The sequence below is a fragment of the Chiloscyllium plagiosum genome, chromosome 37 (genome assembly GCF_004010195.1).
Source record: "Chiloscyllium plagiosum isolate BGI_BamShark_2017 chromosome 37, ASM401019v2, whole genome shotgun sequence".
NCBI classification, from domain to species: domain Eukaryota; kingdom Metazoa; phylum Chordata; class Chondrichthyes; order Orectolobiformes; family Hemiscylliidae; genus Chiloscyllium; species Chiloscyllium plagiosum.
The window spans coordinates 22,893,798-22,902,825 of record NC_057746.1 but is presented as its reverse complement, the minus strand read 5'-3'; the positions used below and the strand labels follow the sequence as shown (position 1 = coordinate 22,902,825).

The window sequence follows — 9,028 nt, the reverse complement described above, 5'->3', positions numbered from 1 at the left end:
GTGTGATTATAATTGGAAATGGACTGTCTGAAAGCTTCATTGATGAGAATTCAATGATAGTTTCCAAGAGGAGATTAGTTAAACACTTGAATGAATCAATGTTTCAGCTCACAGGGAAGTGGAACTAGTTGTATCACTCATATAGTGAACCAGCATGGGACAAATTACCTCCCTCTGTACCGAAGCCACTATGACTTTATAACTATGAATCTTTTAATATTCCAGGAATACATATCATTTGTCTTCTTAATTTATTTCTACATCCGGATGTTAACTCTTTGGAATTCAAATACAAGGTCACCCAGGCTTGTCCGGGTCTCTTATCATTTTAAAAAAAAAACTCTGCAAATTACTTTTCCTTTGTGTCTCATTTCTTTCTTGCAAGAGGAACTTTCTTCCCTACACTGATATTTCTGTGTTGAATTTGAACACAATTTTTCATCTCTCACCCCAACTTAATCACCAGATACTCACCATATAATTACTAATGGGGCCACGGCTGAAAATGTGTTGCTGGAAAAGCGCAGCAGGTCAGGCAGCATCCAAGGAGCAGGAGAATCGACGTTTCGGGCATAAGCCCTTGGAACACGGCCAAACACACAACAATGGCTGCAATTAATCCAAAATGAGCTCTGGAATTACACCCAAGACCTACAAAAAAAAAAGAAAATTGTCTTTGATTAAGTGCTTATAGAAGACAATACCTTTTATCAGCTGTAGTTTATAGAGGTTTGTAAAACACTCTGTGGCCATTTCAAATAAGTGCAGTGTCACCTTTCTTAATGCAGAAAGAATCCAACCTCAATCAGTGTCAGTTGTGGCTCAGTAACATTACTGTTTGCAAGTTAGGGAATTGAGAATGAAGATACAATGGTTAGGTTAGATGAAGAGGAGTAGTGGCAGAAATGGCCCACTTTGTGTGCTGTAGACTCCACAATTTTATGCAAGCTTGACAGACTTACTTTTAATAGACAGTTGGTAGGTGGTGTTGCTTTGGCTGACTGGATTTACAACAGTGAATGTTCAGCAACCAGAGTCCGGTTTCTGAGCGTGCTGAATGATTAAAGTACTATTATCCTCCGATAGCCAATGACGCTCATGAGCTGGGAGCCAGTCTTTCTCTGGTCCACTGAACTTAATGGGCCCTACCTCCGTGCACCACACAGTTCAGCATCACTGGGAGGTGCTCGAGGCTGCAGTTACTGGTGGGTGTGGAGAGGGGATCCGGAGAAAGACAAAAACACAAGAGTTTTTATTAACCAACCAACTTCCATTTATTAAGCATCTTTCAACTCCAGCTGTCACAAACCATTTTGCAATCAGTGAAATGCAGCCGCTGGGGGCGGGTGCTGTAATGTAAGAAAATCAGTTGCCAGTGTCACAGAGAAGTGTTGCTGTGCTAAGCCTGATGCTTAAGTGCAATTGGAAATGCTGGAAGGCCGCACTTGGAGCATTGTGTTCATATTTGGTCACCTTATTATAGGAAGGATGTTACTAAACTGAAAAGAGTGAAGAAGAAATTTACAAATATGTTGCCTGGACTCAATGGTCTGAGTTATTGGGGGAGAGGTTGGGCAAGCTAGTACTTCTTTCTTTATAGCACCTAGGAAACTGAATCTTATAGAGGTGTGTAAGATCATGAGAGGCATGGATAAGGTAAATGCCCTCAGTTATTTCTCCAGAACTGGGAAATAAAGGACCAATATTGGTTTAAGTTTCGAGATGAAAGAATAAAAGGGAACCTGAGGAGCAACTGTTTTTACACTGAGGGTGGTTCACATATAGAATGAGCTGCCAGTGGAAGTGGTGGAGGCAACATTAACAACGTTTTAAAGTCATTTGGACAAATACATTGATAGGAAAGGTTTAGAAGGATATGGGCCAAGTGCAGGGAAATGGTGTTTGCAAGAATGGACATTTTGGTCAGCAGTTTGGGTTGATGGGCCTGTCTCCACGCTGTAGGATCCTAGGACTCTGGATGAGATACAGGAGTCCTTTCTGGTCTTCAAAATAGCAGTATGGCCACGAATTCACAGACAAAGATGTTATCAGTCTGAAGCAAGTTAAGAGATTCATTTCTAATAAGGATAGCAGATCACCTATGATCCCACTCAATGGCAGCACAGCCTTAATGGGCTGAATGGCCGACTTGTACTCCAACACTTTATGGTGAGACAGAATCATAGAAGGACGTCATTTGGCCCATCATGCCTGCACTGCTTCTATTCCATGTGACAATTCACCATACCCTTGTAAACAAATAAACATCCAATGCTCCCTTGAATGTCTCAATTGAACCTGCCTCCACACCTTTCCAGGCAGTACATTCCGTAGTCTAAGTACTTGCTGTGTGAAAACATTTCTTACATCACTTTTGCATTGTTTGCACAATCTTTCTTTCATGTTGCTTTTACAAGCAGGAACAGTTTCTTCATCTCTACTCTATTCAACTTACTTATTGTTTTTAAATCTCCTATCAAATCTCCTCTTAGTCTTCATGTCATCAAGAAGAACAGTCCCAAATTTTTAAATCTATCCTCGTGGCTGAAGTTTCTAATCCGTGGAACTATGCTTGTAAACCACTCTCTCCAATGCATTCACATCTTTCATATAATGTGGTTCTCACAACTGTGCCCAATAATCTAGTTGATATCTAACAAGTGTCTTGTACAAAATCAACATCACCTCATTACTCTTGCCTTCTACACCTCTATTAATAAAGCTGAGAACCTTGTAGGCTTTATTAACTGCTCACTCCAGGTGCCCTGCCACCTTCAATGACTTTATGCCTGCCACCTTCAATGATTCATATACCCCTTGCCTTTTAAATGTCGTAATTGTACAAGCCTCTATCACTTAATCTGGCAGCTTATTCCATCCTCTGCATGAAAAAGTTGTCCCTTAGGTCCCTCTTAAATCTTTCCCCTCTCACCTTAAATCTATACTCTCTAATTTTGGACTCCTCTACACTGAGAAAAAGACCTTGGTATTCACCTTATCCATGCCCCTCATAATTTTATAAACCTCAATAAGGTCATCCCTCAGCTTCTGACACTCCAAGGAAACAGCCCCAATCTATTCAACCTCTCTCTAAAGCTGAATAACCCTGGCAACATCCTTGTAAATCTTTTCTGCACCTGTTCAAGTTTCAGAACATCCTTTTGATAGCAGGGGGACCAGAATTGAATGCACTATCCCAAACGTGCCGTAACCAAGATCCTGTACAACCACGACATGTCATCCCAACACCTATAATCAATGCACTGACCAATAAAGCCAGCCATGCCAAATGCCTTCTTCACCACCCTGTCTACATGCGATTTCACATTCAAGGAATTATGAACCTGCAATCCAAGGCCTCTTTGCTCGGCAGCACTCAGGGCAGCCTAGAGAGTGATTTATAGCCAATGAGCTACCTTTGAAGTGTACTCACAGTTAGTATGTTAGAAATGTGACCATTGACCAAGATTACAATTCTAAGGCACTGTTAGGGTAGGGTTGGATCGTGAGATGACTGCCTTCTCAAAAGAAAAAATGTCCAGGTAATTCTCGCCTCCTCTCCACTGCTCCTTAGTGCCTGTAACTCAGTCTCTAGCTCAGCACTCTGAACTGAAGCTATCCAAGCTGCAGATCCTTAGCTCAGGTACATGAATAAAAAATGTTTGGAGGGACATGGAACAAGCACGGGCAGATGGGACTCGCTTATTTTTGGATTTGGTTGCCATGGACTTGTTGGACCAAAGGGTCTGTTTCCATGCTGTGTGACTCTATGGTGTGATCCCATAGCATGATTCAACGAGGAGCATGCCAGCTCTTCCTCTTATCTTGGCTCACCCAGAAATACCACCTTGAAACAAGTTCCGATTTGTATCATATTTCTGTTTGTGGGAGTTTGTTATGCTCAAGTTGGACAGTAACTGCCCACCAGTGGCAATCATACTACACTTTGAAATTAATTTCTTCTCTGGAAAGAATTTTGGATGTGCAAATCACTAGTTCTTTCTGACTGCTCAAGGAGTATCAATCACCAATTTTATTTCCCCTTCAAGTCTCTGGGGTAGAAATACAAATGCTGATCTCCTGACACTGAAGCAAGAGTACTCTTCCTCAAACCTGAAGCTCCAATGTCATGGTAAAAGCCTGATGATTTCATTTCTTCAAATCATCTATGAATTCATCAGTGCAGCCCTTACAAGGAAAACATCTCTCCCTTTGAATTTTTAGTCCTTGAATCCACAGAGTAAAATGCAGCCTTGCCATATTTGTCAAATTTAATACTTTATCAAGTCATCTTCATTACAAGGTGCAGAATCTGCCAATATTGTTCAATTGGATGTTTGTATCTTAAAACCTAAGCTTTTATTTCAAAGCGTAAAATATCTGTTGGGTGGAAACCATCAAGTTTGGTAAAGCATCACGGTGCTTTTCCTTTCAAGAGCACACAATCTGTGATTAACTAAAGAAGTTAAGGAGAACATCAAACAAACGCAAAAAGCATGCAATTATGTAAACGTGAGTGGCAGGTCAAATTACTGATCAGAATACAAAGAATGGCAGAAAATGATTGACAAGTTAATCAGAACAAGTAAAGTGAAAAATGAGAGGGAGATAGCTAGACATATAAAATTGCAAAGCAAGAGTTTCTACAGGTATCTAAAAAGGAAAGTTGTAACTAAAGTGAGCACTGGCTCGTATGAAGAGCATTAATAGTAGATAATAAAGGAGTGATTGACATAATGAAAAATATTTTGTTTCTGTCTTCATTGTAAAAAGGATACGTAGAAAATCTCTCACATACCTGTAAATCAGGAGGTGGAAGTGATGCATTATAATCATTAGGAAAGTGGTAATGACCAAACTGATAGAGTTATGGGTTGATAAGTCCAGGGGTATTGATGGACTTCAGATGGTCTTAAAGTTTTAGCTAATAATGCTATGGATGCATTGGTGTTAATTTCCAAAAGTAATTAAATTCTGAATATGTTCCATGGAAAGTACCAAGCATAACCCCGCTATTCAAGAAGGAAGGTGACAGAAAACTGCGGGCCAGTTAGGTTCATGTCTTTCATGAGAAAGGTGTTAAAATTGATAATTACAATTGTGCTGTTGGAAAATCTCAAGTTAATCAGAAAAAGTCATAATGATTTTGTGAAATGGGAATCCTGTTTAATTTTGAAGGGGTAACATGCACAATGGAGAAAGGGGAGCCAGTTGATCTTACTGTGCTTGGATATCCCCATGTCGTCACAATAGTCTAATCATACACCTTCTGAAATCCACATATGACATCCACGGCTTCCCCCCTTTATCTCCTCAAAGAATTCTAGCAAACTTGCCAGCATAATTTTGCCTTCATGAGACCATACAGACACTGCTTGGTCATATTATGCATTTCTAAATTTTCTGCCACTACATTCTTTATGATAGACTCAAGCATTTTGACAATAACAGACTTTAAGCAAACTGACTTACAATTACATGCTTTGGCCTCCTCCCTTTTTCAACAAAGGCTTGCCAACATTCTGGGAGATCCAGAGGAATTCTGGAAGAGTGCTGCCAGTCCATCCATTATCTCTCCAGTTAATTCCTTTAATATACTCTGATGCATCCCATCAGATCCAGGGGACAAGGCGTCTTTAGCCCCATTCTTTTCCCTAGTCCTTTTCTTGTTGCAATAGCTATTATTTTTACTTCTGATCCTCCTTCTCCCCCTTATTTCATCAGTTGGGATGCTGTTAGTGAAGACTGATGCAGAGTACACATTCTGCTCCTCTGGTATTTCCTGGTTCCCCATTACTATTTCCGCAGCCTCATCCTCTTGCAGCCAATGTTTGTTTTGACATCTCGCTTCCTTTGTAAATATTTAAAGAGGTTCTTGTAATCTGTTATGTCACTTTTTGCAAGTTTAAGCTCAACATTTATGTTCGAACTCTTTATTATTAGGGTGACACAGTGGCTGAGTGGTTAGCACTGCTGCCTCACATCACCAAGGACCTGAATCAAATCCGGCCATGTTTTCTGTGGCGTTTGCACATTCTCTATGTGTCTGTGTGGCCTTCTTCCGGGTGCTCCGGTTTCCTCCCACAGTCCAAAGATATGCAAGTTAGGTGGATCGGCCATGCTAAATTGCCCATAGTGTACAGAGATGTGCAAGCTAGATGGATTGACCATGGGAAATGCAGGGTTGGAAGCTCATCAGAGGGTCAGTGCAGACTCGATGGACCAATGGCCTGCTTCCACATGGTGGGGATTCTATGAAGTACAATTTCATGTCGTTCTGAAAAGATCATGAGGGTTTCTGCCCCTCAGAAGCTTTCCAGACAATACCAGATCCCTACCATCTTCTGGGTGATTTAAAAAAAAGCTCCTTCATTGTACTTTTTATCTTACTTCCTCCTGAATAGAGACTGTTCATTGAAGGAAAAAGTGCATGTTGGATGATCGACACGTCATTGAGGAACTTCAACTAGGTCTCCTTTGGCATTCTCTATTTCAAAGTAAATATCCTCAACCAATCTTCCTTCATAACTAAACTTCTCCAAACAAGTTCTATCCTTGTAATCTGCTCTGTACGGGGCTCAACTGCTCCTTCAGCATCTGCTAATGTCAATTAACACATATTTACAATGACGAAAAGTGCATCAGAGCACCTGCGCAGGTCACCCTGCTATTGTTTCTATTTGAACAGAAATGGAACCATTGTCCAGGTACTTACCAATCACTGTTAGAGTTACCATTCTGGTCCTCCTCGAGTTCACAATTCTTCTGTAATTGCCAGTGTCTGCCTCGTGCACATCTTTTAGCAACAATGATCCATCTGATTTGTTCAGTTCAACTCTACCCTCATATGGATCAAATGCCCTTCGTTGTAATCTACAATGGGAAGTGTTTTGCTAGAAGTTGAAAATTCCCAATGGAGACTGCTGAATTCTTCATCAGTTCTCGGAAATCGAACGGGGGCACCTGTAGCAGCCACCATGCTGTCTTTCAGATGCTGTGCTGAAATGAAAATGAGTCAAACAGAACAAGACTACTGAGGAGATTTAATGGTCACAGAAATAGTCAGAACTGGCAGCAAACTCACCTCCCCACCCACACTATTTGTCAATTGATATGACTAAAATTGACATTAACATGTCATCTTTGTTAGCATTTCCTTTACAGCTTTTCTCTAATTGTTACCCCAACAAGTAGCCTTAATGTCGACTAAAAAAAATATTAAAATTTAGGTTCAATGGTTCGGAGTTATTGAAGTTACCTTTCAAAAGTTTTGAGACCTTTGACCCATTTTTGGTGAAAATTATACGATGGAGGTTAAGGGTAGAGGAGGAAAGAGGGACGGGAGGAGATGGGATGGTTGATTACCCCCCATTTGAAGTTGACCAGCTCAGGAGTGCAGCTTCCCTACACCATTTATCCTGCTCCGGGGGGGGGGGGGGGGGATGGGGCGGGGTGGCGAGAGAGCACACGGTTATGGGTGGGGAGAATGAGAACAGGCCGCGCAGTGAAGGAATCAATTTATCCCTCTCGCCACCCAGCCCCCTGCCTATTAGACAATCTGACACTGTAAACTTTGTTTGAAAGCAGGAACAGAGCGATGTGGATGGGGAAGACAGGAGTTCTAAAGCTGAGTCTCACGCTGAAACAAGCCGGCTCCAGTTTTTTTTTAAACGAGTCTGTTAATTTCGAGAGTTTGTTGGATTTGGTGTGCATTTTGTCATTACCTTACCTGGTAATGAGACAGGGCATCCACCTATAGGTGTATAAATAAATGGCGGATTCAGATATTTGTCTCGGACTGAAATTATTAAAGTGAGTGAGCTTTTGTTTCTCACATTTGTGTCATCGTTTCAGTTTGTTTTCATCCGAATCAGTCACTGTCGGTTTAAAGAGACTGTTAGAGATGGTTTTACCTGAAGCCGAGTCAGAGAGAACCTGCAAAGCGCAAAGGAGACAAAAGGCGAACATCTTCATCGGTCTGCAGAGCTGGGTTCCGACTGTCACAGGAAATAGCGGGAAGCAGGAGGGGGATGGGCCTAATCCTCAAATTACAGGAATAGAGGGCTGACGAGGGAGATGGAGGGAGGTTGGGATGGAAGATCAATAAGGATCGGTACTAAATAGAGTGCTGTGGATGGTGGAATGCTGAAGACAAGAGTTCAAATGCTACTGCGGCCAAAATGTGTTTGAACAGATTGGCCAGCACAGTTAGTTGTTTCCTTGTACTGCTGTACTTAGAGTGCAGGCAGCTGTGATACTGTCTGAAAGGGCGTTCCAGGATTTTCACCCGGCGACAGTGCAGGAACGAGAGTAGCCTTTTAATTTGTCATTTCTACCACATACAACTGATACAGTAAAAATGAGACAGGGTTTCTCCGGGACAGAGGGTGCTACATTGACAGCACAGATTCCACACTCGTACACGGCATAAAGTGCATAAGAAGTGCAAAACACGCAAGTTACAGCGTTTTCCTAGCGGCAATTTAAAGTCCTGCAGAGAATTGCAGGTGGGAAAGCACCCGATCATACAGCGTTAAAGGAGCCTGATGGCTTGGGGCAAGAAACTGTTGCACAGTCTGGCCGCTGTGACAGCGAGTGCTCCAGTAACTTCTGCCAGATGGGAGAAGAGTTTGAGTGAGGGGTGTGGTGTAAATGCAGTAAGGCAATTGGGTGGGGGTGGGCGGTGGAAAGAGACCCCAATGATCTTCTCAGCTGTCCTCAGTGTAAGGGTGGATTTTTAATGGAGTTGTGAACTCACCGTTTAATAAAGTGGTCACGCAGAACCCAAATCAAATGTTCCTGTCCTGATTTTTGATGCCCGGTCTTTCATTGATATGCAATAAGCGCATGGATAGTGAGCTTCCACCCTACAGTATCGCTCTGCCTCGATGCATTGCAGAAGTTGGCAGCTTCCAAGGCAACTGCCACAAGCCTTCCGATCCCTCTGCATGCTGTGGTATTCTGTGATTCCCTTCATTTCGACAATATTCTGCTTTACCACAATCACTGTGACACTTCAGTAATTTAC

The 9,028-nt window shown here is 42.0% G+C and overlaps 1 long non-coding RNA gene across 2 annotated transcripts; it reads right to left on the bottom strand.

The window, feature by feature from the left end:
• Window positions 1-478: 478 nt before the first annotated feature.
• Window positions 479-9,014, bottom strand: LOC122541171. 2 transcript variants are annotated; one of them, XR_006309538.1, is made up of 4 exons: window positions 7,914-9,014; window positions 6,716-6,999; window positions 963-1,202; window positions 479-651 (listed from the first exon to the last, which is right to left on the bottom strand). It is a non-coding gene; the product is annotated as an uncharacterized LOC122541171 (long non-coding RNA). The 2 variants fall into 2 exon arrangements; XR_006309539.1 differs by lacking the exon at window positions 7,914-9,014 and adding an exon at window positions 7,259-7,666.
• Window positions 9,015-9,028: the final 14 nt, after the last annotated feature.